We start from the raw sequence: 26,166 nt of genomic DNA on the forward strand, positions 1-26,166 counted from the left end.
TGCTGATTCAGAAAGGCCAGAATCCTTTTAACCAACAAATTAAAGTTACAGCTGCAGTTTTTCCTTCCACTAGATTACCCTACACTACTCATTCTGCTTTATATCACTTAAGAAGCAGAGCTCTCAGCTTATGACCAGAATAAGCACAAGTTCCCTGCCTAAACACCTAAGAGCTTCCATATTTTAGCATGGAACACCTAAAAATACACATTTCAGTCTGCTTTTCCTCTATGGCTATGCTGTCATCCTAGATGAATACAAACATGCAAATTGAATGGGAGTCTGTGAGAAAGAACAGTTGTGAATGGATTTGAAAAGTTTATGCATATATATAGCACACAAGCTTATGATGTTTTAAACTGATTTTAACAGCTAGAAGGAAGTACTTTACAGAGCAAATAGTGAACTCTCGGAGTTTACCACCACAGAACACTAAGGCAGAGAGTTCAGCAGGTTCAAAAAAGGATTAGACAGATTTATGTTTCATAAAGAGGTACTAAAGGGATGTATTCTCCACCATCTCTAATCTAAGTTTGGGATGTTGGGAATGCATGAGAAGAGTGGAGGACAGAAAAAGGCCAAGTTCACTTATTCTCTCTGAAAAGTGTCTCTTCCTGCCACTCCCAGAGACAGAATACTGAACTAAATGGGCCCATAGTCAGGCCCAGCGGGGCTTTTCTTTCTTTCATATTGTCTAATGGGTCACCATTTTGATCTCCAAAGACTCACAAGTGAATTAAGATTTTTAAGTAAAATTTGTGTGGTTAAAGGCAGATGATCTGTGTACTAGACCAATTCATCCTCACTAACTGCAGGTTACTGTTTTTCCTAGTAAGTGATCATTCCTGAGTGATTCTCTGAGACATCCTGGTGGTTTTATTGCTAAACCATAGTGATGCACACCAAGGAAACACTACCTTGAATTAAACTCCATGTCACAAATTGTCTTACACAAATAACCATTGGCAGTTCCCTGCTCAAATGAATTATATTTATTAAAATAAGGGTTGTGCTTCTGAAATCCAGAGAGACTCTGAAGTATATAAATACACTGGGTTTGGTGATCAGGCAATAGTTTGAAAATCATTGCTTATGTCAGAGTGATTAAAAAAGAGCTAAAATTCATGGGGTGATTTTGCACCATGTGCTAGTATTTGCAGTGATGTCAACACATCCCAAAGAAGTGCTTATTTTCTCTAGAACTGTAAATGTTTTAATTTGGGCAAATGGAAATCTGTTCCTCTGAAAGCCTGCCTGAAATAATAAATCTTGCAACCTGTTGGTATCAAGACTCAGCATTTTGCTGAAATTGCTCCACTGTCTATTTGTGTAGTCCTTGCAAGTTCAGAGCCTTTGAGTTCAATGAATTCATGGATGGGAAAACAAGGATGCGGTTAGGGTATTTACTTGTTTGTTTTCCAAATGTACCAAAATGCCAGTTGTTTTAATAGAGACGCTAACTCATTTGTCATGGGGGAAAGACTGTGCAAGAACAGCCTGTCTTTCAGTCTCTTGGAATTTTTTGTAGACTCAGTAAAGAAACTGCATTTTCCTATACTCTTTAATCTGATATCCAAGAAACATTTCTGAAAATACAGGAAACTGTCTTTCAGTTTTTAGACTGTGTTGATGCTGAGACAGAGAACACCTTCAACTTGTCACTTATTTCCATCAGTTAAATTGTCACTGGGGAGTGACAAAAAATGTTTATTTACATAATATTCTATATCTTATTGTCACTATATTAAAAGTATACCAGATTTTTTTTTTTTTTTTACATTAGAGAAATAAGCTATATGTGCTAAAGCTCTGAAAGACCTGGTAAACACATGAACAAGTACAGTGATGGCCTCGTTGGTATGATTAAAAGAAAATTCTATTTAAAATAAAAGCTTTTTGAAAGCTGATTTTTAAAATCTAATCGGGAGCCTGATTGGTGACTACTTGCTATACACTGTATAATTAAATGTTGATAAGGGGTTTGCTCTCGTATTTGCTAAATATTCTACTCTGTGACAAGATGAGTGCCTTCTGTAGTTACAAATGGTTGAAGTCACATCTACAAGGGGAGTTCTTCCTGTTTAGCTACTGCATATTAACTTCTCAAGTAAAATGGACTCAAAACAAGTTCATTTCGACTAATCAGCTCTTGTCCTATATGTACACACACAGAGAAAAGTTGCAGCTTTATCTAACCAAACTAACTTTCCCATATAAGCAAAATCTTGAAACAGTGCTCATGAACCTTTTATATTGCTGAAGAGACAGAGTCTTTGTAAATTAAAATACTGCATGAAAAGGCTCATGCTGCAATTGGAAAGGAGCTTCATATTTGCTAGCTAGTAGAAGGGAGAAAAAAAAAAGTCAGATGCTTCTACACTTCATGCCTAAGATAGATAGTTCCAAATAAGATAAGAGAGGAAAACTAGGAATGGTTCAAAACGGCATCTGAATAACATGAATTTAATGCAGAATTTAAACTAAATATAAAAAAATGAGAACCAAGGAGCAAGACAAACAAATCACTGATTAAGAAGATGACGAGGAATGGGTTAAAGTTCAACACGGTGCGCAAGTGGATAAAATTTAATCTTGTTCTGAAACAACAAACAAACAGAGCAGCACAATATGCCACGTTCAGGAATGTGAGAGCCATGTTGTATCTGGCACTTGAACAACAGAGAATTATTGCTGCTGATATGGTAATAGCAGAGGTACAGAAAAAAGTGGGTGGATCATGTGAAATTCATGAAATACTTGAGGTGAACTTACAGCAGGATTAGTCTTTTTCTTTTAATTGTGTACATTGATCTCTATGTGTAACTCGTTTAGTAAAAAAAAAGCATATTGTTCATTCTCAGGAGGTTTAAAAATCCACTTCAGCTCAGTGTCATTTTTTGTTCTTAAGATATTTTGCAACGTGCTTCTCCTCTTTGGCCTACGCAAACAAATATGCCTGCATATGCATACCTATTAGAGCCAGGCAAAAACTGCTGCCTGTAGCTGGCCATTCTGGTAAGAGTATTTCTGGTTGCTTTCCACAAAACTTAAAGTAATTTTAAACTGTTTTGTGCAGACCCAGATTCTATGGCATGGGCTGTGCTCACACTCAGAACTTTTACAAACCTAAGTCTGATACTGTTGTCTTGTTCAAGGGCACAAACAAGGTTTCTGCATAGCTTGAGCACAAAATGAAGGACTCGACTGACAAGCTGGATCTGCGTTGTAACTGGGTCAGAGGACTTCCATGATGACCTTGACTACTTGCAGAAATGTCACCGTGTTTCATGTGAAGGGTCAGGTCATCAAATACAGGGCTTTGCCTTGGTCTGCACCACTCACTCTATCTTAAGTCAGCGTCATATCAGCTAACTTCTGGTTTGCTACTGTGTTTAAGCACATTGGATTTCCTAGTATTGTTGTAACTGCTGGTGAGCCTCGTATTTGCGTTTAATGGGATTTGTATTTAATGAGACTGCTCATGTGAACAAGTTACTTACAGGATCAAAGGCTGCACCGTGGAAAGTGTTCTATTAACTCAGTGTAAATCAAGAACACACTCCTGGATAACACAAACTCATCTGCAGGGATATTTCAAGAAAACAGGCAAAATAAGCAGCCAGTTATTGGGAGCTGGCAGGCTGCCTGCCTTGCCTATCCATACAGGGGAAATAAAAATGTCCTGTTTCAGAAAGATATAGAACAAAGCACAGAGACCCTTAACCTGTCATCAGCTCCCTTCTCCTTGGCTCTCAAAATCTTCCTGACATGTCCCAGAGCTCCTGTAATATCTCCTGAAAAAAACACCCAAGTTTCCTCTTCCCTTGTCTACATTGCCTCTCCTGCCCTTCCCCTCAGCCAACGATCTACTCCACTTCTCTGAATGAGCCTTTGCTTGAATTAGCTGAGCTGACCGACCTTTACCAACAAACAGGTCCGTGATGGCACCTGGCAGTATTACAGATGGACAGCCAGGCTCAGTGAGCGTGGGTCAGATGAAGGGGGCAGAACAATACCAGGTACCACTTTTTTAACATGGCTGGAGCTACCATGGTTTGATCCACCTGACTAGGTTGGTTTTAGAGCAAATTACTTTTAATCATGTATTTACAAAAACAGGCTGATCAAATTTTGCGTTTCACTTCAGTGAGGTTGCAAAATTTTGCTGATTAAGTGGATCAGGTGTGACCCAGTAAAAAAGTTTCACATGACCTGATGCTCTGTCACCTTCCTTGGGAAGTACTACTGACTTCTAAACAATTAATCTAAATACTCCCCATGCTTATCTCTTGGTAACTCACAGCAAATTGGAATGGCTTCTCCGGCAGTTGGAGTAATTTATGTTAACAACTAAAATGAGAGACCCAGAGGCTGTGTTAAGCTCCTCAGTCAGGCATATACCCTGATCACATCCAGTGTCTGCAGGAGACATAGGTAGGAGCCAGCTCCTTTCTCTCCTCCCCAGTTTCTGTGCAAAGGGAACCTGAAAGTGTGCTCCTGACAGAAGCTGCGTCATATTCAGGTGCCCTGCTTTGTGATGGGGGACCAGGGTTTGCCCAGGTGTGACACTAGCTTAGTGTAGACATGGGCATGCCCCCAGGGATACAGCACAATACAACTATTTTGCAGGATCTAGTACACTTTTAAGCTTTTGCTACTCTGACTCTGCTCACTCCAGTCCTGACTTCACTGGAAGAAATGGCATTTAAATTCACATATCAGACTGCTAGTTTTCAAACTACCATATGAAAAATGTAACAAACAAGAAAATTGACTACAAATGAACATGAATATCTACTAATTTTCTCCTTCTCGTTCACATTTAAATATATATATATAATAATGGTAACATCCAGGCTCTCTGACTTGAAAGAATAATTGATTTGTGGCAAATGCGTGAAGATTTGGAAGATTAACTGTAATTATCAAAATTAGAAAATATTGCCTAGTTTGCAAAAAGCATTAAAGTACGAGATGGGGGGGTGGTGTGTGGTGTGTGTGTGTGGAAGGGGTATGGAGTGTTCCCCCATGTCTAAATCAAAAAAACACACCGTGGACTTTTATTTTTTCTTTTGAATTTTACAACACTGTTAAACAAATTTCAGACAAGACTGATGCAAGGGAAGAAGGAAATGGGCTCTGTGAAACACTGGTACACACTGAAATTGAGCTGCTTGGGTTTTTTTTAAGCAGGTAGTATTTTTTTAACTTCTACCTCAGGATTTCCCTTAAGAATTTGGGACTGGAAACTATATTGTCCCCCCTGGAATTGAGAGCTGATTCTGGAGTTTCAGGAAACTGTATAGCTTACTCCATTTATGTATCCGCTGTCTAGTGTTACAAACCATTTATAGTCAGACTGCTGTGGTTCTGCATGCAGCAGAAGCTCTCTGTGGCACTGTGCCCCTTTCCTGCAAGTTCTCCGACAGTTTTGCTGTCAGACCCAGCAGCATCGTACATTACAGCTTTATTAATTCCTGAATGGCTCCCCTTCTATACCACTCCACAAGGGACCCTTAGCGGTTTCTGTCTACTGGGGTGTATCTCTAGAAAAGAGCTAAATGACGCTGTGAGATAATTCAAGGGCAGTAAATCTATAGCGAGAGGAGCTTTCATCCTCCCCAGGATCCCTTGAGATCCACAGCTATCTGTTTCCAAATAGGACATTGGTGAGTTTTCTCCATGCATTTTCCATGATTTTAAGAGCCATGTTAAGCGGCAGGAGAAAGCCTGACGTACATATGTAGTGTTGATGCCCATGTTAGGCATTAGTCTGTTTGGTTTCAAAGGCATCTCCAGAGGCTGATTTAAAGCATCTACATCAGTCTGCTGCTCGAAATCACTGAAACTTAGAGGTAAGTAGCTAATTATAGATGCTGTGAATAGACTTGGTGGTGGTCATTTCATAGGACCAAGTGATGTCACACTACAGAATAGCTTTGCCATCAGTTTGATGGGTATTTTTCAAAAAGAAATGCAGGTGGGGGATTTGTATGTGTTTATTATATATATTTTTTTTTGGGGGGGGGTGTTACCATCTCCAGTTCTTCACACAAGTGAGCTATTTATTAACCAACTGCTACAATATCAGGTATGAACATTAAACAAAGCGATGAATCTATACACAGATCAACAGCTATTTGCTAAATGTTCATGTTGATTGCATATATATAGTCCTTAGCTGTCTAGTGACTTGTCTTATTGAAAGAAGCATCAGGCCCCAAGCACTGTAAACTTGCTTCAGTGAAATCATTCCCTTCCCTCTACCTCCATCTTTCTTAATGTCCTTTAAATGTCCAGCTATGTCAGGGAGAAAAGACCCTATTGCTGAATCTATGTTGAGGCTGCAATGGAAAATTTTCCCCTGACAGTGTCAGAAATGTTATTCAGAGTCCCTCAGATAGCTACAGCATTCTTAAATGGAACACAACTCACCCTTTTCCCCCTTTAATGTGTTCAGCAGACAGGTGGCGACCCAACTGGTGGCAAATTCCTAAGTATTTATATCCTTTAACTCTCAAATGATGTGAACAAGTAATAGGAAATGTCATGCACTGAGTATATGCATAATGTTCCCATTAATCAATCATCCAAAATAAACTGGATTATTATGTCTCTTTGTACTATACTGTAGCTATTTGCAGATAAATGTACTGAAAGACCAAGCCTGATCCTTACCAGCTCTGCTCCATGTGGAGATTTAGGGGCAGAATCTCTTACAAGCTCACTCCTCTTTCACATGTGCTTTGGCCAGGCACAAGACAGATTCACAAATGTAGACCACCACCAAGCTGAAATTGTCTGTTTTATGGTGTCAGCATTTGACTCCCACTTGGACATAATTTTCAACTAAGTATAGAAGTTATGAGGCAGAGCAGATACACTCCTGAAGAATGAGATCTTTGGCTGCTCTAAACCAACAATCAGACCCAGCATGTTTTACAGACAGTTGAGATTTTGAAAATGAAGTCTAAACAAAACAAATGATTTTTGAATTCCTAGTTTCAAGAAAGAATTGTTGATTCACTACTTAAGTTGGTGACTGGTGTTCTACATGTCAATTCAAAGAACAAAACTGGAATTTATGAGTTACACTGGAGATCTCATTTGTCTCAAGTCCCGATTTTCTTGCATCAGTTTTGGCAGCAGACTACTAGTTTTAATGAATATGTCGCAGGGCATCCAGGAATCCTGGAAAAGTGCCACTGTGTACGCACCTGAGCAACATAGCGTCTGGTATAGAAAAAAATCACTGCAAAGAACATGTAGGTCCAGACAGGCTGCAGTCGCTGCCAGTGTAGTACAGATTCTCACCATGTAGAAATGATCTGCACAGGCAAGCACCCTGAGGCAAATTTATCTGCAACACATTTATATGGTGGGCACTGTAGGGCAACACATGCATGATCTGTTCAGCACATCTGAGGTCCAAATCCCCTGGTGCCAGAGGTATGTAATTAAGACTCCTGGATTTTTTAAAGATATATTTTCATATGCGTTTGCTACTAGGGATTTTGTTGTTGTTGTTGAAGGACATGAACTTCATTCTTTCAGTTACATATATACATCCTTGACTCATTTTATTACAGGGCCTTTTTTCACACCCCTACCAATATGAAAGGGCCTCTAGATAGATGTAAATGTAATTTGCTACGATAAAAAAGTCCAATTGCTAAGAACAACAACAACTTTTATTGTTCCAATAAAATCCAGAAGCCATGCTGAATCTCAAGCATGACACAGAGAGACACAGTAGAGATAGAACCTGAGTATGTTTTTAACATCCACTGAGATTAATCTGGACCAATTAAAGTACAGCATGTATTATCATTTGATTATTGTACAGTCTCTCTTCAACATAAATTTAAGCTTGTTTGTAAACTTCAACTGTGTACATGTTACTTTAGGAATTTTTACAGAATAAATTCATATTTAATAACCTGGCTTTATAATGTTTGGTTTAGCAATAATGAGATCAACCCTACAATATCTATATTTTTAATACACTGACTTATACCATCCAACCAAACTTCCTTCTGAAATAGCTTTGCTCATAGAAATTTATACATAGAAATTTATACACTGAAATTTCATAATAATGACAGGACTGCCTTAGTGTTTGAAAGATAAATTTTCAGCCAAGGATACTGATGCACTGAGATTTCTCAGTGTGAAATAAGGATAGAAGGTACAGGAATCATGACTGCCCCCTCTATACCATATAATAATTTAGGTTGGAAGGGGTCTCTGGCAGGCAGCTGGTCTAACTCCCTGTACCCAGCAGAGCTAACTCCAACATTATGTCCAACTCCAAAGTTAGATCAGGTTGCTCGGGGCCTCATCCATTCCAGCACTGATCATCTCCAAGGATGGAGAAGTCACAGCCTCTCCAGGCACCTGCTCCTGTGTTTGACCACACTTATTGTAAAGAACTCTCTTCTAATATCATCAGATGGCAAATGTCAACCTAATGACTGTCAAAAAGGGTAACTCACTCTACTGCTGGATTAGCAAACCGAATCAACTCATGTTGCATTGTAAGTGTGCCAGATTCACAGCAAGGAAAATGTCAGGAGCAGAGGGTAGGAAACTGTAAGTTAGAGCACCTCCTTTTGGCATTGGCAACCTGTTAGATGGGCTCAACCAAGTCACCTGCCTGCATCTTCTCACACTCTGTCCACCACTGTGAGTAGGAACTGCCACTGACACGCGTTGGTTCACTCTTTCCCTACCAGTTGCTGTGCATCCTGGTTCCCATGTTGCCATCTCCTCTGCAGTGGTTCAAACTTTCGTACATTCACATGCTGTAAACCAAATGGGGGACCAAACTCTTCTTTCAGTGACATCCAGCTTACAGTGTTTGTGCAACTGCATCCCGATCTCCTGCCAGCACTATATGGCAAGAAGGTATTTTAAATGAATCATCAGTTATAATAACCATTTTTCTTAAACTGTAGCTGACATCATTTAATTCTAAGTCCTAGTACAAAATAACAGATGAATAAACATACAATTTCTGCAACTTAGTAATTAGACAGGCTCTTCTAACAGGGACTTCTTTTTCCTTTTATATGCTGGAACTCAAATTGCATCTACCGTTTTCCCATAAATGTCTCCATTAACTGGCTCACAAAAGAATCTGTCCTCATATGTTCCTGTCTAGGAAGTTTTTCTGAGCTTACAGAGCAGAGTTGCCAAGAAATAATGTCTTGGAAAGTCATGGCCTCTGCTTGAAATTCCCCCTCTTAAAAAACCTTCTGCCCCATTTGATTTCATAATATCCCATTTAGATTTTAAATGGTCATGAAGAAGCACATTCTTCAGCATAAGTTTATCTGGAACTCATCATCATTTGATAAGTGGCTTGAAATAATTTTTTAATGACCAGTCAACAAGCCAAATTTGAATCTGAGGTAAGTGGGTGCAGCTTCAAATAAATTATGAGAAGCCTGAGGCAGACCTTCACATGGAAAATAAACCACTGGATTTGCAGTCCTGTGCTTTACCCTTACTGATCTTCTCCGCTTCTTTTTGCAGGCTGAATGTAAACCAGGGTTTTAAATATTTTTAATATGTTAATGATTCTTCCACCATCTACAAGAAGAACAAGTGGCAAACTGCTTTGAACCACAAATGTTCTTACAAGTTTTTCAACCCATATTGCTAAAAGAGTTGCACCCATACCTAATGCACAGAAGCCATCTTGTTCCTAAGCATTGGAAGGGTAGTCAAGAGGGCAATATAAAAATAAACAAGTAGTCCTTGACCTCATCTCCACCTTAGCATTTTGAACTCAGATTGCTAATAAAATAGGCATATTCTAACCTTGCATAAAAAAAAAAAAAAACAACAAACAAAAAACCAAAACAAAACAAAAAACCCCCACGCTCTGAAATTTTCACATGCTTCTTTTCCCTGTAACCTGACATTTTCACCTGTCCTTCTTGACAAACTCTGCTGTCTGTTGTTGACAACTGAGCTAGTACCAGACTGACAATTTTCTTACCGGTGCATTCAAGAAAACAAGACACTCTTCAGAGTTAACAGTCTTCTTTTTCTACGACTGTTTTTACTGTGAGTCCAAAATATTGATGTTCTGGGTGTTATCCACTTAAAGGTTTATATGAACGAAAGCTTATAAATGCAGGTCATCGTGGTGCTCATACCCTTCTTCCCCACAGCAACAACAAATAGTAATTAACTTAATTTTCTTTTTCCTTTCAGAACTCAAGTTTTTTTCATTTACATTATGGGTTTGACTGTCTTTTCCTTTTGATATGAGGCTCTTATCTATTAAGTACATTTTAATGATTTCATGGAAGAGTAATCCATCTCTTTCACAATCCGTTTAAATAACAACATAGTTTCACTTGGATATTACTGCAGTACCCAAGTTGCACCTTAGAAATAGAAATAAAATAAACAGCAACCTATCAAATCCACAAGGCTTAAGATATCTGTAGGTGCCCAGAGCTGTTAAAAGTAGGCAGAAACAACAAAATGGATTAGGAGAAATGGTGAAGACTCTAAAACTGTCATAAAATTTCCTCTCCTGTGTACATGTCTTGAAAATTAAAATATTTTAAAATAAATAAATATGCATAAAAATAAACTGGTCTTTAATATCCCAGGTTCTTCATTCACTTTCTACACTCAGACTTTTAAAAGAATTTCCTGATTGTGAGCTTACTTTAGCATTCTATCAAGAGAGTAACTTTGTTCTTAATGGGTTATATTGACCCAGATTACATTTCACATATCACAGCTTTAAAGCAATTTATGGATGCTGTTCTTTTTCATTGTATCCTTGGTATTCCTAAGAAAATATTTCATTATCAGGAAAAAAAAAAGGCTAAAATATATTTGAGGTTGGTAATTACTTTACTCTCACATCATTTAAAGTATTCAAGCAGTTAAAAAGAAGGATATGAATAGTCATAGACCTCATACATTTTACATTGCCCTCATAATAAACACAAATACATTTTAGTTCTGATTCATCATTGGCCACAAACAAAACATGAACATACAAAGCTACTCTCCAGATAGTATAAATTGGCATAGCAACTTAAGTGTTAGTTGAGCAATGATGATTTACACCATCTGTGCTTACAGCCCATTGCAAGTTGATTTCAATACAAGTACACCAGCCTACAGACAAGTGACTACTAGCAGTGAGTAAGAGCTAAAAGAAAGAAGGTGAGGGGGATGTTTATTGTGATAATTCTCTTAATTTCTGGAATGTGTTTGTGATTTTGGATTTTAATGTATCACTTTTTTGTTGTTGTTGTTATTTAAATATTTTCTCTTTAGATATACAGAAAAGTGAGAAATGTTACTAGTTAAGTTTCTCAGTTGCTGCAGATTTGTCTGAACTTGCTGTTTCTTGAGAACAGTATTTCATTATTCTGTTTCCTGATGACAACGTTATTATGCTTCTTTTCTGTAAATAATATTTATTATGATCTCCAATTTCAAATACCTTCTCAAAACTTAATCTTGCTGTTTCATACAGAAGTGGCCTAACCATAAAAATAGCCACTTTTTTGCTGTTTAAAATGATTAGGATTGATCAAAAGCCCCTAGGCTTTATAAAGTCCATCTACAGAATCAGAAATTATTATTATTACTTCTTCCTTTGGATTTTCTCATTGTCTTCTCTTGTCTACTATCTCACTTACAGCCTTTTTGTGTGTGTCTCTCTAATTGCAAACTAAGACAACAAACTTTTGTGCAAGTGCTTAATTTTACTAAATGTGCCTGCTCATGTAAGTAAAAAAAAATTCCTATTTCTTTTGAGAGATAGAAAAGAGGAGAGGGAGAAGGATGAGTTAGTGGTTAGACTTGGAATTTAAGAGAACTTGGTTCAGTTCTCTGATCTGCAACCAGCTTGCTCTAGTACCTCGAATTAATTACTTTACCTCAGTAACTCATTCTTATATCCATAAAACTTGGTATCATGATACTCCTCTGTCCCACAAAAGAACTATAAAAATAAAGGGTACTCAGAAACTATAGAGATAGATATTACATAAATTCCTATAGTAATGGATATAGGATTTGTGAAGTAAGGAGATACAGGGAAACAGACAGCTGATGCTCTCCCTCCTTTTCCTCTGTACTTTCTGCTGCTCCTGTTCCTGCAACTGCCTTTCTCTTCCACTGCTCCAAATCACCCACTGCTGTCCTACAGCGAACAAGAATATTGCTCCATCTTGTCTTACGTTCCTCCCAGATCAAAAACACGTATCTGCACTGCACCTAGACCTCTCCACTTACACACTAACCTCAGTTTGTTTGACATGCTATGAATCTGGCAGTCATGAAGAAGCTACAGGGAAGTAGAGATGTGAAAATTACCTGCAGTGACAGACGAGTGACGCTATTCTCATTTCAGCATTTTCCAAAGGGGTAGAGCTTCCCAAGGTCTCATACACACATGGAGGGGAAGAATTGGGAGACACTGTTGTTCCCAACTCACTGTTTTCCCCGGAGCATTGCTACTCTGCAGCTTACATCTCCAATGCCTGCATTTCTCACACTACTCAAATTCCTCCTCTCTAGACTGAGCTCTGTGATCTCCATCTGCAAACTTTTCTCTCTCTTCTGCTTTTTCCCCACTCTTGGTCCCATATCTTCTGTTCCTACTGTTCTCCAAATCCTCATGTTCCCATTGCTGCTCTCCCTCAAACCTGCGCTGCTCCAATTGCCATGCCCTGCTCTCTATACCAACAAAGCTAGTAGTATCTAAAAATGCTATGAATGTCTCAGTGTGAGTATTTCAGCAACCCTTCTATTTTTAAATACCCTGAAGAGCTGTCAGTAGCAGTTATGTCTGGTACAGCAGTCTGCTCTGAAAGCAGATTAGGCCAAACTACCCACTGGCCCTGAAGCTGTCCATGAAAAGGTCATCACCTCACTTCCCATCTGCTGACTTGGGTTTCCCCTAGTCCATTTCAGCCAAAACAAACCAGTCCAGCTGACATCTACTATTTAAACTGCTTAAGCTACTCTGACTTTGGCTGAGAAAAGCTTGGGAGGAATTGTGTGCGCAGCTTGCAGGTGGGTAGGAGAGGCAGTAACCTTTGGCAAAAAACAGCTGTGATGGCAGCAACTGAGAGCTGTCTGGGAATGGTAACCTCTTCAACAACCCCATTTCAGCCCGTGGAGGAAGTGAGCAGCTACAGGGGGATTTTAAAGCATGGTAAATTCTGTGCTTTAAGTTCCATTCTCACTTATTTTGCAAGAGGTTTCTCTGGCAAACCACTCCTTTCCACTGTGCAGAAAACATGATGACGTTACTCAGGCTGTCATTCATCTTTCCCCTGTTTAATCACTGCTAACTGATTAACCAAGTGAAGTGCCACAAAATCCATTAGCTGGAAAAGGAACAAAAAGCTATGCTAGCTTTTATGAATAAATAAAGAGAAACCTTTGTAAACAAGGTGCATAACCTCCAGCTCTTGGAAGTACCCACCTATTCCCCCACACAGCGGCTCCTGCCAGAAGCAGGATGTGAACTGTTAGGACATGGGGCACTGTCAAAGTTCAAGGGCCGTTGCATAGCCTGCTGGATTACCACCATAATGTCTTTTGCCCTTCTTTTACCCCATATAGATACTTCAGGTCTTCTTACCTCATAAGCTTGATAAGAAGGCACAAGAAAGGGCCATGAACATTAACTCTTTCGGTACCACTTTGCCAAAAAGGAGCAGTGAGTGCTCAGGCCAAAAAAATCCATTGCCAGAAATGCAGCAAAATAAATTTCATAGAATTGACGGACCTGTGAAAACCTGGGGAGGGAAGGTCAGCAACCAGGGACCCCACCAAAGCCAGGCAGTCCCTCTCCCAGATGGTTCAGGTGTTTACCAAACTAACGCCTGGCTCTCTCCCTGGTTTGTGCCTGTAGTTCAGATAATTTCCAGGAGCCTGCTGTGCAAGGGGTATGGAGGAATGAAAGGCTTTCAATGAAAAAAAAAAAAAAAAAAAAAAAAGAAGTTAAGCTGGAGTTAGACTCTGACAAGCAAACGACTTACTGCTCCTTCACGAGTGACCACCTGCCAGCTGAGGCATGTCAGCTGCCCACAGGCACACGCTTGGCCCATTGCGAACAGGAGGTGAAGGACGCGGCTGCTAATCAAGGTCAGATGCTGCCGTGTTGGAGTCCTCCAGACTCCTTCCGCTTGTGTCTTCAGGTTAGCAACAAACTTGTACAGTTTCACCCTCCAATACCCTCCCAGAGCAGACTCTCAGCTCAAGCTCAGCTGAAAATAAAGCATTCTTAGTAATAACTTCAACCTGCAGGAATTAATCGTGATATCACTATTGTTTAGTTGAGCCTTTTATTATATTAGGAAAAAGAAATGCCCTACTCTGTATTGAAAAGGCTTTAACGTGCTGCCCTAGACTTTTTTGTATATATCCTTTTTTTTTTGGTTAGAAATAAAAACAGATCACGAGTACTTTTTATTTTTACAGTTTTACAGTGAGGAAACTTTTTCAGTCTCCCAGATTAAAAAAAAAAAACCCTCTACAAATGAACAGTTATGTAAGCTGTTACTGAGTTGAGATGACAAAAGGGAAGAGAACTGACATGTCTTTCCTCCTCAGCACGTGCCCCTCTCCGCTGCTCCCCACTTCTCTTTGTGAGGATAACCGTGCTGGAACTATTTGTTCCTGCACTTCTCTAGTCTGAATAAGCTGGGGCACTGGCTGTCACCTCGAGTTTCTCTGGCACGCTCTCTGATCCCCCTCGTCAAAATGGGTCAGTTCTAGCTCCATTGACCGGCAGTTAACTCTGTAGACTTTCCATGCTTTGGGGGTTTGCAAAAGGTATCTTCAGGGCCACTGGTTGAGACAAAAAGGCAAAACTGCTCTTTAGCTACTACAAAACAGACACGTGCAAAGTGGTCAATGTACCGATGTAATTGCTTTACCACAGTTTCTTAACTGCTTTTGATCTTTCGTTTGTCACTGCCTTATGGAGACTGGACTTCTTTTGGGACTTCTCTCTCCCCCGCATGCTCTGCACTTCCTTGCAAAGCATGCGACTGTTCAGTTCATGAGTGCCAACAAGGCTTCCTCCTGAGAGACAGCTCGCGACTCCGTAACACCAGGCCCTTCATCAATGCGGTTCTTGGTCAGTTTTGCCGGGACAGAGCCCACCACTGTATCATTTGTTCGGAGTTGCCTGCTTCCTGAAACACCAACCACACGAACAGTTTCACCGTGGGCAACGGCCGCGTGCCTTTCCCAAGGCGCTTGGTTTGAAGAGACAGACACCAAGAGTGTAAGGACCCATGCGGTTAATCCTCTTTCTCATGCTGTCTTCCAAGGGTGTGTGGCACAGGGATTCAAAAGCCGGCAGAGGTGACTGGCCAGAGTTTGAATTCTGCCATGTAAGAGGTCCTGCGTAACCAGCAGTGCCAGCATGCTCCCTTAGTGATGATGCCTCTGAGGGAGAAAGGGTGTTGCAGAATATTCGGGTGCCCCCAGAAGAGGGATGCATAGGACAGGACCCATCAAACCCCTGAAAAATGTACCTCGCTCATTAATGTTGGGACTAGCCAGAACAGATATGTGTTAAGACAAAAATAATTTTATTTATCTGTTTAGACTTAACTTTCACTTTCATTGATTAATCAGTTTTAGATTTTCCAATTTTTTTTTTTTTAATTTAACAAGGTTATTTAAAGGGGAAGGCCCCCAACGCGCCATGTAGCCAACAGGGCGCTCTGCCCACATCAACACAGCCCCAGGAGGATTTGACGCCTTAATGGCCCTGCATCACACCACACAGCATGACTTTTTAAAGAGACTAGACCGGTATTTTACGGAGCCAGCCGCAGCGCGCCTGGCAGGACCGATGGCCCTTTGGCTGGTGGTGGCCCCCAGAGCAACGCGGCTGGGCGGCCGGGCAACGGGAGCGCTGAGGGGAGGTGGCCGCGGGGCAGGGCTCGCCGCGGCGTCGCGCTGCGCCCCGCGCCCGGCGAGGCCCACAGCGCCGGGCCCGCCTCGGGGCTCGGCGTGGGGACGAGCGCAGGCCCGGACGCCGGGGCGGGAAGGGCGCGCTGAGGCGGGCCGGCCTCCGCGGGGCCGGGACGCTGAGAAGCGAGGGCCAGGGCTGCGGCGAGAGGGCAGGGCGGGCGGAGCCTCCCTCCCTCCCCGGCCGGGCCAGGGGCGGGGAAGGGCCGCGGCGGCTCGGTTGAATCGCTCCGCGGCCCCGGCTCCTCCCCGGGGCCGGCCCGGCGGCTGCAGCGGGAGGCCGGGGGCCGCGGACGCGTGTCCGTCTGTCCGTCCGTCCGTCCCCCCGGCCGGTGACAGCATGGTGCGGTGTGAGCCCCCCACCGCTCCGCCTCCCGCGGGGCTGCGTGGCGGCGGCTGCTGCCTCCGTCTCCCCGCAGGGATCCTCTTCTCCCCGCTCCTCCTCTTTCTCCTTCTCCCTCTCCCCCACCTTCACCCCCCGGCTGAGTTCATTCACTGGGATTGGTTTCAAATGACGCCATCGCTTTATTTTTACACCGATGACCTCATCCCAGCAGCTTGAAGTTTACTGACCAGCAAAACTCTTTTCTCTCGCTTGCTCCCCTCCTTGTGACTGCCTGCTCTGCCCGTTTGTTTGTAATCGTTTGGATCCTTCTGCGAACCGAAGACTTTTTAAAAAAAAACACACAAAAACCCCAAACCCCAAGACTTTATCCCCCCTCCCGAGCTTTTCAGTGTCTCTTCTCCCCCCCCCCCCCACTGTCCCCTTTTAATTTTCTCAAGCCGTCTTGAGGGGGGGTGGGGGGGAAGGAGAGGAAAAAAAAAGCTCCAAATGTTTCCTTGTTCATCTCTCCCTTCCCACCTTCACGCTTTCCCCCTTTTTTAAAAAAAAAGAGCCTAATACAGTTTTTCTGTTTTCTTTTTTTTTTCTTTTTTTAATTGCTTTTTTTTTTTTTTTTTTTAATTGGAGAAGAAGGAAAAAGAGGAGCTTTCCCAGGCTGGAAGGAGACAAAGTTGTTTCAGGCGGCAGCGGCGAGGCTGGTGGCAACAACTTTTATCCCCGCCGAGGGGACAGACAGACAGACAGACAGACAGGGGGTGAAACAGTAAGTGCCGGGAGGAGCGCAGGGACTCCTCGCCCGTGGCCGCCCCGTGTAAACCAGCCCGGGAGGGCGGCTCGGGGCTCGGGGGGTGGGGGGGCCGGGCCGGGCCGGGCCGGGCTGGGCGGGGAGGAGGAGGAGGAGGAGGAGGAGGAGGAGGAGGAGGAGGAGGAGGAGGAGGGAGGTGAGGGAGAGGCGGGCGCCCTCCCTCCGTCCTCCAGCATGCCCTTCCCCGCCGCCCCCTCACCTCCGGAGGAGAGCGCCCGCAGCGCACAGGTCGCTGCCCCGGCCCGGGCGGGCTCCGGCCGCCTCCGCGGGTGGTAAGGACCGGGCGGGGATGGTGGTGTGGGGGGGGTACGGTACCGGCACCGGCACCGGCACCGGCACCGGCGGGCCGCCCCGCCCCGCGCTCCCCCCTACCTGCTGCGGGGCGGCCGGCACCCCGCGGCGGCTCCTGCCTCCTCCTCCTCCTCCTCCTCCTCCTCGCCCCTTCCTTTCTCACCTCCCGATATCCACCTGCCTCGCCTTGTAAAGGCGGGGGAGTGTGGGGAGAAAGCCGGGCGCCGTTTGTGCGGGGAAGGGGAGGCAGCTCGCCGCTGCGAGGGATGAGCCAAGAGAGCGCTGTCTTCTTCAGCGCGCCCCGAAACCGTCCGCAGGGGATGTTTGGGGAGGCTCTTGATAAGCTTTGGCGTGCGCGTCTGCCTTGCTGAACTTCGTAAACAGCGCTGGCTCCGAATAGGCTTTCCACTGCTTGAAAGGGTCGAGGATGCTTTAGAGCCCCGGAGGGCTCCCGAAGAAATGTTGAAGTTCTGCCTTCAACTTGGAAAACGTTTAAATTGAGGCAGTTGACAAAATGGAGGGCTGCCGTGGAGTCCAGGAGAGAAGCAAATTGCAAATTGTTAACCTGGTATTGCACTCACGTAAACCCGTAACTCCATGGCTGACACCAGGAAGCAGCCTGACAGATAGCCTCTCCTGACTTTATTTTTTTTTTCTCCGTAGAAGCGTCGGGGATGAGCAGTTGAGCGCGCATCGGTGCGTGCTGAACAAGGTGTATGGGATGTGCCTGTTGCAAAGCCTGACCAATGGTAGGATTTTTCAGCGGCCAAAAATCATTTGGTTAGATGTCAGATGGGAGGCTGCTTTTTTTTTTTTTTTTTTTAGAAAAGCAAAGCCAGGAGAATTTACTTTCTTTTATTGTTGTTTCAGGTAGTTGAAATAGAAAATTGATCGTTCGCTTTTCCTTCAAGTGAAGGGTGTAGTCATAGCGAGCTGTGTTGTCTGACCTATGACTAACTTTTTTTTGTTCAAACATTCGGTGTATACTCAGCAGAATAAATAGATCAGTGCTAGTTTTGAAAGCTAAAAGCAGATTGAATTGTTTCTCCTTGTAAGGATGTATGTTGGGGTTATCAAAAGAAAAAAAAAACAACAAAAAATATTATTTTGTAATCCTTGTTTTGAGATTTATGCTATTCTGGCAGCATGTGGTTTAGTAGATACAGAATTTACAAAGTCACAACTGACCAGACAGGAGTTGGTTTAGACTCTTGTGTTTTGAGGGGAGGTGGAAAAATAGTAAGTCTTAATTTCTTTTGATGGTGTTCATCCCACTGCCCGTTGGAGATTGAAGTATTCATCACAGTTGTTTATGTTGGTTGTCTGGGGGGTTTCTATTTGAATGTGGAGCAAGTATGCAATAGGGGGGGGTGTATGCATATTTTTAGCTTTAATGACAAAAGATGCAAAGAGTAATGTTCAGAAGTAAATCTTGCATTTACAGAGTATGCTTATTAATATTTTTGGGAAGGAATCTATAAAAAAATGTCTGAGGTGTAATAAATTGTGGTCATTAAGCTTGTTTAATACAATAGTGCTTCAGTATATCTTAATACACAATTTCAAAGTCTCTTTTTCAATTAGCAAATAAGTAAAAGCAGCAGAGAAGGTGCCAGTTCCTGTGCTGATTAGAGGTGGTAGTTGCAAAATACTGTATGATTTAATACATGTGCAAAGGTCCAGAAAGCACAACCAAGCATTTGAAAATGTAACATGTTGTATAAAGACACATAAATACATTCCTTCTCCAGTAGCTCTGGTTTTGTTAGCTACCTAAGCGTATATAGTGGAACAAAATCACACCAGAAAGAACTTCTGTAGAAGGTGAGCTCAGGTTGTCTTTCTGTAAAACGCACGCTCTTCTTTCAGCGAAGGCACCTAGCCTCCTAGCCTGGCAAGGATGTTTGCTTTTAGCTGGAATAGCTTCAACTGTCCATAGGAACGGTATCAGCAGAAGCTGTGCAGGAATGTGTTAAATGGATTTTGCTAAGAGCTCTGGCTCCGAAGCCAGCCCCTGCTCCTCTGGGGTCCAGGCCAGCCCTCGGCCCCGGGGGAGGAGTTGTGGTTGTGTCTGCCATGTGCCTGCGCACCTTCCTTGGCAAAACGGCCCTGCCCGGGGAGTCCTGTGCCTCTGTGTTCACATCTGGCAGCTGGAGACAGGGTGAGTGGAGTCATACGGAGTTACTAGAGGCTGGATGGTAGGATGGGTCAGCCGCTCTTCTGCCTTTAAGATAAGTGATCCATGTAGGGTTTAAGAAGCCCTCAGAGGGCAAATTCAGTCTCTCTTCTAGACCTCTGTAAGAATTGCCAAATAGACAAATTAGCCATTGATTTCTGTTACTTGCATTGGTCTTCAAGCCAGCTCTGCTCCACTGTGTTGTGTAGTAAGACCTGTGTGCAGGGTGAGGGCCTTGCTCAGTCACCTTTCTTTTCAAAGTCCGATACCTTAATCCCCAGACCTATTCAGGAATATTCACTGTTTTCAAAATACAAATTTTTGAGGAAATACAGTAAGCACAGTTGAAGCATTTTTTCTCTCAAGAAAAAGGAGGCAGGGTGATAGCTTTCACTTCATAGTATGTCTGTTGAATTTTCTAGGACTTTTTTGTTTTCTCTTTTTTTTTTCTTTCCTCTAAGAGCAGTCAGGAAAGCATCATGGATATTCTTCAAGTGCTGACAATCCTTAATAGCCAGATGGCGTAGAGTAGTTACTGTTAAAGGATGAGGTGTGGAAGGATTGGCACATCCCTTCCTTTTTCACTTTTGTATCACGCCTAGGAAGAAACATGAGTTTGGCCTGCGAATCCTGTGAATCTGTCTCTACAGATTTGTTGTTATGCTGATCAAATGACTAAATGTTTCTTGCAATCTCGTAGTATTTCGTGCATGTCTGTGTAATGGTATGTCCCTGATGTGTTGAATGGTACATTCACTTGCCCTACAATTCCTTAGAGATTGGTTCCAGATTTTGTGTAGTGATGTGGAGACCTTCCGCAGAATATTTTAAATATCAGTAACTACATATCATATCAGTAATATTTCGCAGATTTATTTGGTGTCCCCCTTCATAAGCAAAGGGTAATGCATCATTCTTCAAGGCTGTCGATTGCATATGTGGCCTTTACTTTCTGCATGAATCAAAAGCTGTAGGTGATGGGTGACCTGGTGATGTGTACCGGGATGTCGGCCTGGACTAAAGCCAGCAATTAACTGAAGACCAGGCGTCATTTGCATGAAGGTGAAGTGAACACTCTAACTTTAGGCTACTTCCTAGTCGCTACTTGGGGGACCCTATCCTCAGGGTTTTCTTTATCATTAGTATAGTAGTATCATCACCCTGATACCAAAGCGAATTGAGGTGAGACTGGCTCTGGAGCAAGGCTGGCGGCTGAGATGCCCTGTGCTGCTGCAGCATTGCTGCTGTCTGAAGACAGCCGTGGGAACAGGGAAGTTTGTGTCGCCAACTTCTCTCCTTCGCTGGACCTGATCTTTGGATTGGTATTGGCCTGGCAACTCCAAATAAGAAATCTCCATTATAGTTACTCTGTAACTTCCCATAACATCTGAAGGAAGCCAAAAATACACATTAATGGTAAAGTTTGGCATCTTAACTTCTGGGTTTGCATAGTTTTAATCTGAGCAGTTCTCTATTTGCTCATGGATAGGGCCTGCTGGCAGCTGTCACGGTCTCCAGTGGAGATGATGTTGGCCACCAGTGAATTACTATTCCTCAGTGATCAAAGAAAATCTGCGTCTAGGGTGTGTGTATGGAGGACGAGAGGGAAGATGGGCGTGAGTTCAAGGCCTTGTGTTTCCTTTTGCTGTGCTATGTGGTCTGCTGCTGAGCCAAGACTGACCTACTCAGAGTTGGCTCTGGGAAGGCTGGCAGCTTTCCATGTTGTGTCCCTACAAAATGCTCCAGCAGCTGAAAAAAAAAAAAAACCAAATTAGTAATTGGACAGGCTAGGAAAGAGGGGAAAGAGTGTTGCCTCAGTGACAAGTTTCCTGTGGGGCTATGGGGATGCAGAATCTTTTCTGCCATGGACCTTCCCGAGCTCTGTGCTGCTGCTTTTCTGCGCTTTCACTGTCTGAAGCTGTAACATTTGTTCTGCATGAATCTATGAAAGGAACTGCTGAGATGAGGTCCTCCTTTGAGAGGAAGTCAGTTATCTCTGTTCTTTCTTGGTCTCAAGATGAGCCATACCTCTCCAGTAACTTATACATCTTCTCTTTAATGTGTTCTTGGAATTAATTTTACCCTGCGTAGTACAAGTTTTCATCCTGTCTCTCAGAAACTAGGATCAGTTCCTTGCACAGACCTTCTGAGGTAAATTTGCACTCTCATTTGGTTTCAAACTTAAGTTATAAACATCTGGCAGTCGTTTACCAAATAAAGATGAACAAGTTCAGGTGTGCAGAGGCTTTCATTAGTTGAGAATAAATGTATTTTTTTTCTTCTGTAAAGTCTTTTTACATGCTATCCAGAGTGATAGTCTGCTAAAATAGTATGAAAATTTTTCTTCATAAAATCATAACTGTGTTCCATTACATTAGTTTGGCAGAAAACTATGACACATGGTTTCTAATATTGAGAGAGAAACAGTATTTTCCATTTTCATTGTGCTTCACTTGCATTTGCTTTACTATAATAATCTATGATTTGAGCCTGTTTGACGAAATGATAGATCAGTGGCTTGTACAAATACTCTCTTTTTAGACATCCTTGCCTGCTTGTCTAATTTTTTTTATATTACTGAAGGCATTGTGGGAGGCAAAAAGATGGGTCTGAGTGTGTAATGTAGCAACATTGGAATGAGAACTTTACAGAGAGCATAGAATGAGGAGGACAACAGAGACTAATTGTATGAAATTCCTTTTATGCACACGTTCTTGAGTTTGAATAACTAGTATGTATTCAGCCTGCTGGATTAGAAGGCTTTGGTTCTGCATGTGTAGCATAGAAGTTGCTCTCAAAATAGGAAAGCAACTTTCCCTCCCCCCACCCTATGCCAGATAAAATTGATTTGGTACCATGTTTTGCTCCTACCAAACCCTTAGTAAATCATGTTTAAAGGCTGAATAATTCATAATGTTTAGGTATAAACACCACACTTTTAATAGCCCAAGTGTTGGTTTTGCTTCTTGATGGCTAGGTGTAGGAATAATTCATCTCATACATTAAAGACTCAAATCTCATGTCAGGACTTGGTTTTCTACCTGCAAGATGGTGCTTAAAGGGGAGTGAGTTTCTTGATGGTGCGTATTTCACCAAATTTATACAGTACCTTAAGCATAGAAGCCATCCATCTTCTAAATACCATCTTCCAAATACATGCAGAGTCTGAACTGCATTTCAGAGAGCTGCACACAGCATGCCATCCTGCTACTGAAATAAGCCTTAATTTCAAAGGTGGATTGTAAGCACCAAGAACATTTGCCTAAAGAACAGGCATGAGATTACCTTCCACTCATTATACTTATTCCAGATAGGAATAATACAACACCTATCATCTATACAGTTCCCACAAGTATTTTGTTACATGTGGGAATCTGATTAGGTGTTGAGATTTCATACCTTATTTCTTCAAAAATGATATTTGGGACTCGGTGTTTCCTCTTGCTTTCCAGCTCTGCTGTGCCTGGCAGTTTCATGGGTGTCTGCCTAAACTCTGGAAAACTGGGAGGGAACAGAGCTGGAGGAGGAAGAACCTGTGTTACGTGTCTCTCTTCTAACCCTGTCATACTCAGAAGTGCCTTTCTAAAATAAGAGAATTTAGGTAGAGGCTTCTTACTAGGAACACTTGGGGAGCAAACAGAAGAAACTTCATCTTGGTTTCAACATAGATTGATAAAGCTCTGCCAGTTTTTAAAAAAGGACAGAGCATATTCCAGCAAAAAAAGTACAGCAGTAATGCTAGTGCATTGAGTTGACATGTTGTTGGGTCGAAATAAGTCTGAAAGTATGCTCTAGATTGAATCCAGCTTAGCAGAAGACAAATGGTATCACTACTTTAGTAGGGCTCCCTCTGCCCTTCCCAAGACCTTGGGAGCAAGGCAGGTGTGCTCCGAATTGAGGATAGACTGTGAAAATTGCTCTTACCATGGTCTGTTTGGAGTTCTGCACTGATGGCAAGTCTCCTCTCATAGCAACAGGAGTCAGTACCACCTTCTTTCTCCCAGGATGCTCCCACATCGTTTCAATTTCCTAAAAGCTCTCAAGCTTTACACAGTGAGTGCTCTGAGGCACTACTGAAGAGAAGTAATCAACAGTGACTGGTCTATAGGTTCATGGTCCCATATCTTGAGAAGACACGGCAACTGAAGGCAAACGGGCACCGTCCTTAAGAGAGCTGGTAAACTTCACGTTCTCCTGGCTAGTAGGAGACTTATTTAAGGCATATTTAGACAAGCTAAATAAAGCTGCTTGTACTTGTATTTTCCTCTGCTACCTTGTTTATTTCTTACTATCTGACTTTTTTTGTTTTGTTTTTTTTTGCACGTAACCTTTCATCTGCATATGTATCATGATACATTCTTTTCCTGATCGGTGGAGTGAGCTCTCTTGTCCCGCTGGTGAAAATCCCTGACTTCTCATGGATTGACACATTGTGAACATGCTGTCAGCTTCTCAGTCTTCCGTTATGCTTGTTAGGTGATCCATGCTTGGATGCCATCCAGTTGACAAAGCCTATTTCCTCAGTGTGGCTCACTTCGCCTGTATGCTGTGATTTCCAGGTGGACCTGTTTGAAGATGGCTGAAAAATCTGTTTATCCACCCCAAACTCGATTGTATGAGTAGCCCATTTATTGCCTGTTTCCTCTCAAAATATTACTGAAAGAACCTTAACTTCTTCAAGCATAAAATGGATGAAAAAGTAGTAATACAAGTGCAAATCTCCAAGATACTGGTTAGGACAGCAAAAAAAAGTGGGAAACCAGTAACTAATACTAATGGTGTCATTGCACAGTTTCCCAAGACACTTTTTCCATGAAGAGACCCACATCTTTCCGCCCTCCTGAAAATTACAGGACTGGAATCTTTCTCCAGCTGAGGCTTGCAGGACTTGCCAGCTGTCCTGCAGGTGTGACCTGTTCTGGAACGAGGAAACGTGTAGTGTGTTTTCCCCTGCTGCCTCATGTATGGTTAAACCTATAGAAAGCTGTGGAGGAAGCTCAGGCATGCTGTTCCTCTGACAGCCTTCTGCAAATACGAACTATTAATGACCATTGCCTTTCATGGGCAAAAAGAGTACTGGCAATTCCTTTGTGCGCTTTAATGGCGCAACAAGCAAGCACATTAGCTATTTTTATTCAAATGCCCAGACATAAGCCGGTATGGCAAAGTGGCTATGAAATGTCTGCATAGCTAAGTGAAAATACAGCTGCTATTTAACACTGAATCTTTTTCTTTTAGTTACAGGATTTTGAGAGGGTTCAACCAATGATCATCTAATCTTTCTAATTGAGCTGTGGCGAGGATTTTCAAGATTTTTGCATTAAAATAGGCAGAATGTTCTTTTCAGTGGTTGACTTTGTCTACTGTTTCAGTCAACAATAAGGAGGTAATGCAATAGGGGAGGTGGGTGGCTGGGGAAGCGGGGACTGATTCAGGTTAAAGGTTCAGGTCTTGTCCTTTCAGGAAGCTTTGGGACTATCTGTTCCTATGTGCTGCTTAGTGGCAGGCACACAAAAAAAGCTGAACACAGTGACACTGTTAGCAAATGCTAGCTTAGAGAGATGCAGTGTTTGTTTGGGGAATTTTTAAAGGCTGCCAAGTCCTTCGATGGTGGTTTTTCCTCTCTTTTTCTTTTTTTCTTTTGTTTTTTTTTTCTTCCCCCTTTTCCTCGAAGAGGCTGTCTACTTTGGCAGGAATATGGGTTTCATGGCTTGATGAATAATTAAAAAAAAAAAAATCAAGACGGCGTTGATTTGAGTCTTCGAATATTGCAAAGCCAAGAATTTATGTTATGGATTAACTTGAGAGGGATGTTGAACATTTCATTTTTTTTGTGTGTACATGCTCAGCAAATAGTTATACCTCAGTATTGACATGCATTCAATTTTGGTTTTTAAAAAAAAAGAAATAAAACTTTAAGCATATGATAGATGTTAGAGGTCCTAAGGAAAAAAAAAAACAAACAAACAACCATTTTAATATTATGCTTTCCCTGACCTGGAACCTGCCTGATACTGGAGTAGGTATCCAGTAATAGCACATTTTTATATATGTTCGCTTAACTAAGTTATAAAGTACACTTACAAAAATCTTCATGTTATATCCACCAAAGTAAGGCATTTCTATTGAGTGTTTAATACTTGGCCCAACTGGTGATACTGCTTTTCAATACAGTCAAACATTATTCTTACTTAGTTATTTAACACTTATTTACCTGTTTTTTTCCATTTATGTTGACAAAGTAAGAATCTACAGGCATAAGTGCCTCCTTGAAAGGTCTCTCCCTTTCAAATGGTGATTGTTACACATCAAAGCACAGCTGGGTAAGTCTACCTATTGGTAGGAAATAGCATTACTTTTTTTGGACAGGTGGAGTGGGATGGGTGTCAAGTAGATCAGCTGTTTTGGGACACAGTGAAGGTAAAGTAATTAAACAACCAACTACATCTTTCAGCTTCTCCATCAGCAGTAAAATAGGCTTCCCTGAATTCAGAATTCTGCAAAAATTGTTCTGATTTATGTTGAAATGGTTAACATGAAATGCAGTACTATCTTCTCATGTTTGTG

At 42.2% G+C, this 26,166-nt stretch overlaps 1 protein-coding gene across 9 annotated transcripts in view; it reads left to right on the forward strand.

Annotated features, from left to right (window-relative positions):
- Nucleotides 1-16,920: 16,920 nt before the first annotated feature.
- Nucleotides 16,921-26,166, forward strand: part of DUSP16 (dual specificity phosphatase 16) — a 68,717-nt gene continuing 59,471 nt past the window's right edge. For 6 of the 9 annotated variants that reach the window (XM_032986182.2, XM_032986177.2, XM_032986179.2 and 3 more), the window contains exons 1-2: nt 16,921-17,090; nt 18,087-18,172. The gene's annotated coding sequence lies outside the window, so the exon portion shown is untranslated. Of the gene's footprint in view, nt 17,091-17,291; nt 17,405-17,742; nt 17,992-18,086; nt 18,173-26,166 lie in introns of those variants that run through there. The other 3 variants (XM_032986180.2, XM_032986181.2, XM_032986178.2) reach the window with 3 other exon arrangements.

Source organism: Tyto alba, unplaced genomic scaffold, assembly GCF_018691265.1.
Source record: "Tyto alba isolate M040663 unplaced genomic scaffold, T.alba_DEE_v4.0 Super-Scaffold_21, whole genome shotgun sequence".
In the NCBI taxonomy this organism is placed as follows: Eukaryota; Metazoa; Chordata; class Aves; order Strigiformes; family Tytonidae; genus Tyto; species Tyto alba.